Raw genomic sequence first — 12115 nt, forward strand, 5'->3', positions numbered from 1 at the left:
GGATGGCCTGAGAGGTGACATTCAGGGCCTTTACCACAGAGCAGGCCCTTCTGTTGATTTCTATGTTCAGAGCAATAGTCATAGCTAGCATCACAAAGAGAGATAAGGCTGTGTGTTGGGCTGGACTAAACAAGTGTCACTCACTATTGCAGTCAGGGCCTAAAGCAAGTTCCCTGCGATGTCTGGTTGGTGGGGTTTCTGTGGCAGAAAAACAGTACGTCTTCCGAGGGAGCAAGGCCCTCCTGAACTATTGGTTGGCACATAAGAATAGACAGTTCTTCCACAGATAAGGAACCACCCGGCGGGTAATTTAACATGTCCATTGGCATAGCTTATTAAGGTGGTGAAACTGCAGTTCAGGTCTGCATCGGCTATAATGACAAAACAAGAGTGGATACAACGACTTGGTCTTCTGCTGGCATCAGCACTGAGACCTTGAGGGAAAACATAGCGTTGTCAGAATATGATATAAGCTTGTCAATGGATTGGAACATGGTGTGATTCCTGATAGTCTCTGGTGTGGTACAAACTCCTATTAAGCAGGAGGTAAAGGTCTGTTCTACATATGTCCTTGCTGAAAGGCAAAAATCAGAGCTATTAAGTACATGTTTAGGCAGATAGACCCAGACATTTTCATTCCTTTCAAATGGTATCGGTCCCTCGGAGGAACACTCTAGGAGGAGCCATGAGAACAAGTATTTGAGGTTCCTTAATGGCGTGGGTCTCCATGTTGTAGTATCTTTTCTTCTATCTTCTAGTCTGTCTTCTTTATTCTGGTGTGGTTGTGGGCACAGAGCCAGGAGTGCAGTTTCCAGGCTCTCGGCCACACGTGGAAAGGTGCTGGCTCAGGTAGTAAATGGCCATCAGCTAGCTGGCCGTCAGCTGTAACCAGTGAGCCATTGGCCACTAATATAACTGCTGTGGCTACGCTAGCAGAAAATGGGGGCTAGCAAGAAGATGGTGGGCCAGCCCGGTGGCTCAGGCAGTTAGAGCTCCGTGCTCCTAACTCCGAAGGCTGCCGGTGATTCCCACATGGGCCAGTGGGCTCTCAACCACAAGGTTGCCAGTTCAATCCCTCGAGTCCCGCAAGGGATGGTGGGCTCTGCCCCCTGCAACTAAGATTGAACACGGCACCTTGAGCTGAGCTGCCGCTGAGCTCCCGGATGGCTCAGTTGGTTGGAGCGTGTCCTCTCAACCACAAGGTTGCTGGTTCGACTCCCACAAGGGATGGTGGGCTGTGCCCCCTGCAACTAGCAACGGCAACTGGACCTGGAGCTGAGCTGCGCCCTCCACAACTAAGACGGAAACGACAACAACTTGAAGCTGAACAGAACCCTCCACAACTAAGATTGAAAGGACAACAATTTGACCATTGTTCCCCAATAAAGTCCTGTTCCCCTTCCCCAATAAAATCTTTAAAAAAAAAAAAAAAAAAAAAAAAGAAGATGGTGGCTGAGCTAGCAAGAGTGGATTGCAGTTAGCAGGGCAGATTGTAGTTAGCAAGTGGGATTGGTTGGCAGAGACAAGTGGACGGCGGATTGCGGATTGTGTGGCTCCTGCTTCCTGTGTCTCCAACGAAGCCGCCAGTGAGACTACAGTGGTATGACTCCTCTATCTATGCCTCCGTGGGTGTTCCTTTTTGGCCCCACCATGTCCTGCATTCTTATGTGGGGAGCGGGACCAGAGACCCCACGTGGCACCGTACATGACAGTGGTGAATCCAGGGCCAGATTCCCTCAAGTCTGATGGCCGAGTTCATGGTCAGGAGCACCATCCAAGGTCCGCTCCACTGTTCATTTAGCTGGTCAATGGGTCCTTGTTGTTTCCTGGTTTTAAGTCGTACTTTTTATCTGGTCTTGAAAGGATGGTAGGGCCCCTCTGATGGGGCCAGCTCCCTGTTGAGGGCAAATTTATGTAAGGTCTCTATTACCTGGGTAAGTTCCCTAAGATAATTCCTAACATGTAAATCGTGGTTAAACTCAGATGGGGCTATATCCCTTAGGGCTTGCAATGGTCTCCTATAAACAATTTCAAATGGGCTTAATTTAAGCCTGCTTCGCGGAGCCACCCGGACCCTCAGCAGGGCAGGTGGTAGTGTTTGAGTCCATGGTAAGTGAGTTTCCTGGCAGAGTTTTGCTGTGGCCTTTTTAAGGGTATGATTCATTTTTTCCTATTTTGCCCGAGGACTGGGGCCTCCATGGTGTGTGGAGTCTCCAGGTAATATTTAGGTGCTTACTCACGTTTTGAGTGATGGCTGAGATAAACGATGGTTCATTGTCACTTTGTAGACTTCAGGGGAGCCCATACCTGGGGACGATCTCCCATAGCGCGTTGACTACGTTAGTTGCCCTTTTTGTTTGAATGGGAAATGCTTCTGCCCAGCCCAAGAAAGTATCTATGCATGCAAGCAGGCACCAGTAATTTTCCCGTGCGCTGGGCATTTGAGTGAAGTCAATCTGCCGGTCATCAAAAGGCAGCTGGCCTTTGTATTGACGACCTTGGCCTCTAGAGTCTGGATGTGTTTTTGGATTATTTCTCTGGCAAATTGAGCATTTATTGATAGTATCTTGAGCTATTGTGTCAAGTGAATGCCAGTGACCCAGGGGGCTACATAATCAAGTAAAGTATCTCTCCCAAAGAGTGTGGCCTGATGCATTTCTTGGAGAATCAATGGCAGAAGAGAGGAGGGGATGAAGACTCCTTTCTGAGTTGCCCGTCCATTTCCCCATTGAACTGTTTGGTGTGTAGCCCCTCTTACATGCCTCTTGCAGGTCCGTTTCTGAATAGGCAGGCTGATGCTCCTGGAGATCTATTATGGGAATTAGGGCCATAACTGTATCTAGGTGGGCTGCCTCCTTGGCTGCAAAGTCGGCCCATCTGTTTCCTGTTGCCAATTGATCTCCACCTTTCTCATGCCCCGAACAATGCATTATGGCTCCTTGGGCGGGTTCTTGGACCACCTTAAGTCGTAAAATTTCTGAGGCATGTTTTATTTATTTCTTCCCAGCTGTAAAGAGGCCACGTTGTTCCCAAAGGGCCCCAGGTGCATGTAATAATACCAGGAAAGCATATTTAGTCAGTGTAAATACTGACTCATTTTCCCTTGGCTAGGGCAGGGGCTAGTGCAATGAGCCTTCTGGATGGACGTACCTGCCAGTGAAGGTCGGGCCTCCGTTGTTTGGTCCAGAGTAACCACCACATACCCTGCTTTTCATCTCCTGTTGTCGATGAACCTGTTTCCATCCACAGAAAGAGTCCAGTCTGGGTCCTGGATGGGTTGGTCCTGTAGATCTGGCCGACTGGAATAAACTAATTCCACAGTTTCCGTTCTCCAGTGTTGCAGTCAGGTCTTCATCCAGGAGCATCTGGAGTCAATATGTGTTTTCAATCGGAACCTATAGGTGCAGCTGGTTTGCTTCAGGAACAAAGGTTATTTGAACATGCAGTTTTGAGAGTAAATCCCCGCCCAGCAGAGGTATTGGACAATCAGGCATATATAGAGAAACTTATGTTGCCTTCTGCACAGCAAAAGAAACCATCGACAAAATAAAAAGGCAACCAACTGAATGGGAGAAGAATTTTGCAAACAACACCTCCGATAAGGGGCTAATATCCAAAATATATAAGGAACTCATTCATACAACTCAACAACAAAAAAACAAACAGTCCAATTTAAAAATGGGCAGAGGATCGGAAGAGACATTTCTCCAAAGAGGACATACAAATGGCAGACATATGAAAAAATGCTCAACATCACTAATCACCAGAGAAATGCAAATAAAAACCACAATGAGATATCACCTCACCCCAGTCAGAATGGCTATCATCAACAAGACAAATAGTAACAAGTGTTGGAGAGGCTGTGGAGAAAAAGGAACCCTCATACACTGTTGGTGGGAATGCAGACTGGTGCAGCCGCTATGGAAGGCAGTGTGGAGGTTCCTCAAAAACTTACGAATAGAATTACCATATGACCCAGCAATCCCTCTCCTGGGTGTCTACCCAAAAAATCTGAAAACATTTATCCATAAAGGCATATGTGCTCCAGTGTTCATTGCAGCTTTATTTACGGTGGCCAAGACAGGGAAACAACCAAAGTGTCCTTCGATAGATGAATGGATAAAGAAGATGTGGTATATATACACAATGGAATACTATTCGGCAGTAAGAAAAGATAAAATAGGACCATTTGCAACAACATGGATGGATCTTGACATTATAATGCTGAGCAAAATAAGTCAGACAGAAAAAGTAGAGAACCATATGATTTCACTGATATGTGGTATCTAAAACTGAAAACAACAAAAGAACAAGACAAACAAATGAAGAAAAAACTCATAGACACAGACAATAGTTTAGTGGTTACCATTATTCTTCCTCAGAACCAGCCATCCTTTTGGCCATCAGGGCTACTGGTGCTTTCCAGACCTTTGGTTTGCATTCCTTCCTCCAGCGTCCTTTTTCTCTGCAATGGGCACACTGGTCTCTCTCTAGTGGGGGACCAGGAGCCATCTATTTGCACTCTGCAGCTCATACCCCTTTATCTGATTCAGAAAACTATTGGCAGCCTTAGCCTTTTGGTACTCGCAGCTATTGTATACTTTGTAAGTGAGATCTACAAGCTGGGCATGTGGCGTGCTCATGACTCCATCTAACTTTTGGAGTTTATTCTGGATGTCTGGAATGCTCTGGGAGATAAAACTCATACCGATCATGCAACAATTTTCAGCTGCTGGGGATCAATATCAGTATATTGTTTATAGGCTTGGTAAATTCTCTCTAAAACCTCTGAGGGGTCCTCATCTGGTTTCTGTTGGACCAACTGTACCATATTTAAGCTCTTCTGTTTTGACAGCCCTTTGCATAGCCCTTCGATAAGGCGTCACCGGTGGTGTTCTAATCTGCACTGATCGTTCCTGTCATTAGGGCCCCATCCCGGTTCAACAAGAGGGATCGCCCCATCTGGTGTTGGGGTCCCTTTAGGGTCCTCCTGGTGCTACCTCTCGGGTTCTTCTGTGGCCTTGCTTATCACCAGCCTTCGCTCACCTGCAGTCAGTAGCATGTTGAGCAGGCCTTGTACATCTACCCAGGTCAGCCGGTGGGTGGAAAACACCGAGGAGATTAGATCAGTCATCTTTTGGGGATTATCTCAATATGACAGGTTAAGGTTTTTCCAGTTCATCAAATCCGAGGTGGAAAAAGGGGTATGTGCCAATAGTATCCGGCGGGCTGTCTTCCAGGGCCAACTCCGACAGCCAGCCCCTCACAGGATATTGCCCTGCCGTGGCCCCTTGGCTCCCTAGCCCTATTCCGAATTGGGTACCTTGTCTGTATGAGACTGGGAGGCCATTCTATCAATGCTGTCTATTTCAGACACCCCTGGTGGTGGGGGATCGGTTGGAGGTCCTGGGAATCTATTTCCAGCCACCAGGACATTGCGTTCCTCCTCATCCTTTAATTCCCCTGGTCTAGAATCAGGGGTTGGGACAGCTGCTGGTTCCAGCTGAGGCAGTCTGCCTCCGAACCATCAGCTTATTACCCTCTTTGCTAGTTTCCAAATTATGCAAACTCATAAACATCTGTACATAAGGTATTTCATCCCTTTTCCCAGACCTCTGACAGAACAATTCCAGTTGCAAGATAGTATAATAATTCAATGAACCATTGAATGGCCAGCGCTCTCCAGAATCTAATGTGTACATTGGCCAAGAAGTATTGCAACAGGACATTATTTCTTTTTGGTCAACGGCTTATAGCCATAGTTTTGCCAATGGCCTAATACTCTGCCCAATGGGCTCCCAGTGGGGATTAAAACCCTAGATCCCATTATTGAGCTGGAACAAATGCAGCTGTTCCTAATAAAAACTCACACACAGAGACAAAGATCCAAGTATTCCCTGAATTGAACAGACAAAAATCAGAAAAACCAGATTCAGATCTGAACACCAGCTAAACCAGGCCTAGCTAGGTACCAGATTTGGATGTGACATCATCTTACTCCATATACATGGTCCATCAACCATCAACCGGTCAGTGGGCCAAAACCAGAAACCAGATGTTGCCTTAATACCACCAGATGCCCCATCAATCGGCCAGTGGGCTAAAACCAGAAACCAGATGCCCAAAGGCTGAAACCAGACGTGGTGGGTTTTACAATGTGGCAGATGGGTCCTGCTTCCTGGGGAACAATGTTGCCAACCACAAGTACACTTCCAGAACCAGAACAAGCTTGCAACCAGAGCCCCTTACTGGTGGGGGTATTATGCCTTGCTGAATATTGCAGCCTCACCTATTGGCACCAATGGGTCAGTATGACCCACAGATGGCCCTCAAAGAGAAGCCCCAGATGGTGAGTGCAAAATCCTCCAGCTGCACACGCTGGAGGCATCCCCCTTCCAGAACCAGTAACTAGAGGCAGAAAAACAGAGCAAACACTTAGTCTATCCCAACTGAGCAGAAAAGGCGTCTGTGACGTTTGGGCCCTGGCACAAACCCCACCTCAGCGAGCAAAATTACTCGGCAGCTGCTTCCAGAGGTCAGTCCTGTGCCAAGAAATCCGCCCAGTCTCAGGCAGCCCCCGAGACCCCCCACAAGCTGAAAGACTCACCGGAAGAGTCCCAAGACTGTCCCATCTGGGTCACCAGAGACTGAAACCGGAGGCCAAATGAGTCTGGGGGTTTGTGCTGCCTGCGCTGCTCAGCCAATAGATGGACACTGGGAGTTGGGCCATAGAATAAGCATTTATTATCAGAGCACAGGTGGTCTGAGAGGGCAGCAGGTTAACACCTCCAAAAACTGCCTTAACATTCTCAGACTAGCCTGGGATATTTAAGGGAAAATATGGACATTCCTCCAGAAGCTACATTGTTGGGACAGTTTTTCCTACAGGCCCCCACTGAGAGCTCTGTCTCCCCCTTACTGGAGCTGTCCCCGGCAAGCTCCCCCTAAGAGCTCCATCCCCCCTTATTGGAGTTCCGTCCCCCTCCCCCTCCCATACCTTATCAGAGATGTCTCTTGCAGGCACCATAGTTAGAGGCCTCCCTGTCAAAACAAAGTTGAGGGATCACAGCTGCTAAGGACGGATCTCCCAGGCACCCCGGCCAGATTTCTCCCACAAACCCGGAGGCCTAACCCTATAAAACAAAGTGCCTGACCCCAGCTAGTGCTCAGTTCTTTGGGAACAATCCCACTGGGCCGCTGGCATAATAAAGCTGTGTTCTCCCTGATCTCTGCGAGCAGCTTGGGTCTCTTGGTCCTCGCTGCTTTTCCGCAACAACATGATGGTTCTGGGGTCTGCATGGAGCTTCTTCTCTGGCAATGTGACTCTCTAACGTGGTCACCAACCCAAGAGCAGTGATGACAGTAATCTGGAAAGAGTGTTAGGCCACAAAGATTGTAATCGGCAAGCACAGGGGCATTGTGACTGGTAAGCAAGCATAAGTTTCATAAGTTTCAGGGTAATTATCTAAAGCAGGGAACTGGGACAGGGGAGATTCCAAGCTCCCCAAGGGAGGGGGTTGATCAATTGTTAAGCTCTAGGGCAGGGAGAGGTGAGGTCAGTGCTAGGCTGGGCCAGAGGGATGAGTCACAGGAGAACAAAACTGGTCTATTAGAATTTATTTGGCCTGTTTGAGCTGCGGGAGGTCAGGCTAGAAAACACCATAACCTACCTGAGCAAAAAGGGGTATGGAGTTTTATAGGAGGAGGTAAATGAGGCTGTTCCCCCTCCAATGTTTCAGGGGGTTTTCGATGCATTATCTCTAGCAACCAAGGGATTTGGGGCCTGACCAAGCCCTCTGGCTCCACACCCTGGCCCCCAGGCCTCCCTCCAGACACTGAGACCTGGATCACAAGCCCCTAGGAGACAAACAAAGTACAAAGCAAGACAGGATAAGATGGTTTCTACATTCCAGGAAGCTTCTCCAGGCCGAAGGCGAACACAAGCCAGCAGGTACAAGGTACAAAGCCAGACAAGATGGCTTTTAGATAAGAAGGTTCCTGTTCCTGGACTAAATATGGCCTGACAGCCAGGGCCTCTTTTGTGGGGGGTTTAAACTGAGCCCTGTTTCAAGGTTAGAAAAGACCATAACCTCCCCGAGCAAGAGGGGTATGGAGTTTTATAGGGGGAGGTAAACAAGGGTGTTCTTCTTCAATGTTTCAGGGGCTTTTCGTTGCATCGTTGCTTCGTTCATGGCAACTGAGGGTTTCGGGGTGTGGCCATGTCCTCTTGTTCCATATCCTGGTTCCCCTGCTGTTATCCAAGAATGTTCAGGAATGATGATCATGGGCTCCTGAGAGAAAAACACAAGCCAGCGGGTACAAGCAAGCGGGGAGCAAGGCAGGATGGCTTCCAAGATAAGATGCTTTCTGTCCAATACAGTTTCTATTCAATACATCCCGGGCAGTTTCTCCAGGCCTAAGGCGATTTCTGCTCCTGGTAATACAGGCTGGCTAGCATGTCCCTAGGTAGACAGGGAGGTCCCTGGTGGAATAAACAAAAGACAGCCTTATCCTAAAACTCCAGGGTTTGAAATCACTCCTTCCATCTAGGACATAACCTGCAACAAGGCCTAGAGGTTAATCATAAAATTCCTTTCTGCCTGACAAACAGAGCTGATCTGATAAATAAGAGTGGGTTATTTTGCTAGTTCCTTTAGGATGGGCAAGCAGAACAAACCTGGTAGATGAATTTCATTAGAAGGCGCCAGTTCCCTTCTTCAAACAAGTTCCCTTCTTCAAACAGCTCCCCTTCCCCAAACAGGCAAGGGAAGGTATAAAAGTAAGAGCTTTTGCCTCAGTCATGGGGCACCCCCATTCGGGACCCCCTCCCGTTCAGGAGCTCTGACTCTTGGCTTTCAAGAAACTATCCTCTTTTTAAAACTCTGGCCTCTCTTGGGTCGGTGTTTCCGTTCTTCGGTCTCACGAGACACGATCCCGGCCTACACCCAGAAACTGCCGGCAGATCCAACATCACCTCCATCATTTGGGGACTCACAGGAAAAATATTCCTCCATCACTGGTCTAACAGTACTGATGTAATTCAATGAGGAAAATGAAGGTCTTTATAATAAATGATGCACAGGCAATTGTTTCAGCTTTTCCATTTGGGCCTAAGATTCATCGCAAATTAATTTTTTATATATGATGTGAAGTAGGGGCTAAGATTCATTTTCTCCTTCTGTCTATCCAGTGTCCACCTCTGGCACTTATTCTGCATTAGTGCTTCAGTTTTGGAGCAAAAATTCATATAAGACCCGGTATTATATTACATTATATTATTATATTAATTATATTATATTAAAGACTCAGTCTTATAGTAAAATAAGACCGGGTCTTATATTAATGTTTGCTCCAAAAGACACATTAGAGCTGATTGTCCGGCTAGGTCTTATTTTCGGGGAAACACGGTACTCCTCAAACCTTCGGAATGTTAAAACTGGATAAAATAACCTTTGGACTGGACCCAGAGCAGCTTTGTATTCCAAACAACTGTTTGCAAAGATAACAGGGAAGCAAACATATTACTGTCCTTCCCTTTCTCATAAATACTTCTTGCCTTCACTTCAGTCGGAACACTATTTGGGTTTCTGCCTGAATCAGTGCTTCCCAGAATTGCAATCTGGATTGTAAATAAACGCTTGTTGCCTCTCACCTTGGCTTTTTTATTTTTAGGTTAACACAGGGCGTTGAATTTTGTCAACTGCCTCTTCAGTTTGTATGAAGACGACCCTGTGACTTTTCTCCTCTGGTGAAGGATAAAAGGTTAAGGGTCACACTTGTGGACACAGTAGGACCTTCCTTGCAGTACTGCCGTTGTCTCCACTGGGATAGGCAGAACATGTTCTTTATCACGTGTTGCTGGATTCTCCTTGTTAATATTTAAGAATTTTGTGTTGAGTTTCATAAACATAATTGGTCTGTGGTTTGCTTTGCCAGGCTTGGGGTCAGCGCCACACTAGCTTCATAAGGTGAAGGTAGACATTTTCTTCCTTGCTGTAAACTGTGGGAACTTAACTGGCAGGAGAGATCTCTAGTCCTGATGGCAGGACACACTTCACCTGTGGAACTTTCTAGAAGGGTGTTTGAGGTAGGGTAGTGTTCTCATAATGTTCTCAATTGTTTTTTTCTTCCCCCGATCCCAACATCCCTCAATGTTTTTAATGATCATTGACATGTCTAGCTCTTTGCCTCTTCTTGAATCCATTTGTCATTTACATTTAAGGTTGCCAGATTTAGCAAATAAAAATATAGGATGCCCCATTAAATCTGAATTCCAGGTAAACAACATTTTTTTAGTACAAACATGTCCCAAGCATTCCAAGTCCACTTACATTGTCCTAGAAAGTAATTTATTTTGTCAACATTTCCAATTTTATTTGAACAAAGGTGAGTAACCTTTTATAATATTTTTAACTTCCTTTATATCTTAGGCTATTTCTCATGTTTTCTTTAGTTTATTCATTCTCCCTCAGTTTTACTGATTACTAGATAATAGTTTATCTATTATATATATTTTTTCAAAGATCTGTCATTTCTGGTTTTAAATTTATCAATTTCTGCTTCAGTTGTTACGAGTCCTCCCTCTTGAATTCCTGATTGTTACGAATTCACCTTTACTAGTTTCTAAAATAAATAAAGTTAGCTGCTTTATTTATTTTGATTCTTATTATTAATGTAACTATTCAAGGCTATGGGTTTTCCTCTGAGCCCTGCTTTAGCTATATTCTGTGGGGGCTAATCTGTACTGATGTCAATACTATCTTGAAGATACCATAGTCTTGGTTTTGATTTCCTCTTTGTAACAAGGTGTTTAAAAAGCCCGCTGTGGGGCCGGCCCGGTGGCTCAGGTGGTTAGAGCTCCATGCTCCTAACTCCGAAGGCTGCCAGTTCAATTCCCACATGGGCCAGTGGGCTCTCAACCACAAGGTTGCCAGTTTGATTCCTCGAGTCCCGCAAGGGATGGTGGGCAGCGCCCCCTGCAACTAAAATTGAACACGGCACCTTGAGCTGAGCTGCCGCTGAGCTCCCGGATGGCTCAGGTGGTTGGAGCGCATCCTCTCAACCACAAGGTTGCCAGTTTGACTCCCTCAAGGGATGGTGGGCTCTGCCCGCTGCAACTAGCAACGGCAACTGGACCTGGAGCTGAGCTGCGCCCTCCACAACTAAGACTGAAAGGACAACAACTTGAAGCTGAACGGCACCCTCCACAACTAAGACTGAAAGGACAACAACTTGACTTGGAAAAAAGAAGTCCTGGAAGTGCACACTGTTCCCCAATAAAGTCCTGTAAAAAAAAAAAAAAAAAAAAAAAAAAAAAAAAGACTACACTTAAAAAAAAAAAAAAAAAGCCAGCTGTAAGATGATCTGGCTGGGCTGGGAATGTGCCTTGGCTGGCATTGCTGGTGGTCCAGACAGGATGTGGGCAGGAGCTGGGCAAGTCCCCAAGGGCAGGATGAGCAGGGAGGGAGAGGACTGGGCTTCCTCCAGGGGCCCCAGAAGCCAAGGAGGGCTCCGTGCTACCTTGTGGCACAATCAGGTGTCTATTTTGCAAGGCTCATTGTTGTCATAAGTGGATGGAAATGGTGGCAGTTTTGAGAAGGCTGAGAGGGATAAGGAGATGGAGCCAGAGCTGAATCATCCAAATGGAGGGAGAGCAGTGAGTGGGTAACATGGGAAAGGGGTGAGGCAGGCACCAGACAGCTTGTGGCTGCCTCAAAGCTTTGATGTATTGAATCTGAGGTGCCTGTGGACCCCAGATGTGCTGGAGGTGGGTGGGTGGCTATGTGGGTCTGATGCTCTAGAAACCCAGATCAGAGCCTGGCTGGGAACCCATCAGCTCACTAGTGGTGACAGCCCCAGGGATGGCTGAGGGTGAGTCAGGAGGGAGGTACCAGTGTGCAGGGACAGTTATCATGCTCTGTGGATGGCACTGGGAGAGGGGCTGCCAAGGCCTTCACAGGCCGGCTCAGGCCTCACTGGAGCAGGTCTGCCTCCCTGGACGCAGGTCCAGGCACAGGTCTGGTCTGGCAGCAGAAAAACAGGCTTCTGCCGCAGCACAGATGAAGCGCATGCGGAGCAGCCTCCTTCTCACCATGGGGTTTGTGATAACTCTTAG

Source organism: Rhinolophus sinicus, chromosome 9, assembly GCF_057876585.1.
Source record: "Rhinolophus sinicus isolate RSI-liver-muscle chromosome 9, RSI-T2T, whole genome shotgun sequence".
NCBI classification, from domain to species: Eukaryota; Metazoa; Chordata; class Mammalia; order Chiroptera; family Rhinolophidae; genus Rhinolophus; species Rhinolophus sinicus.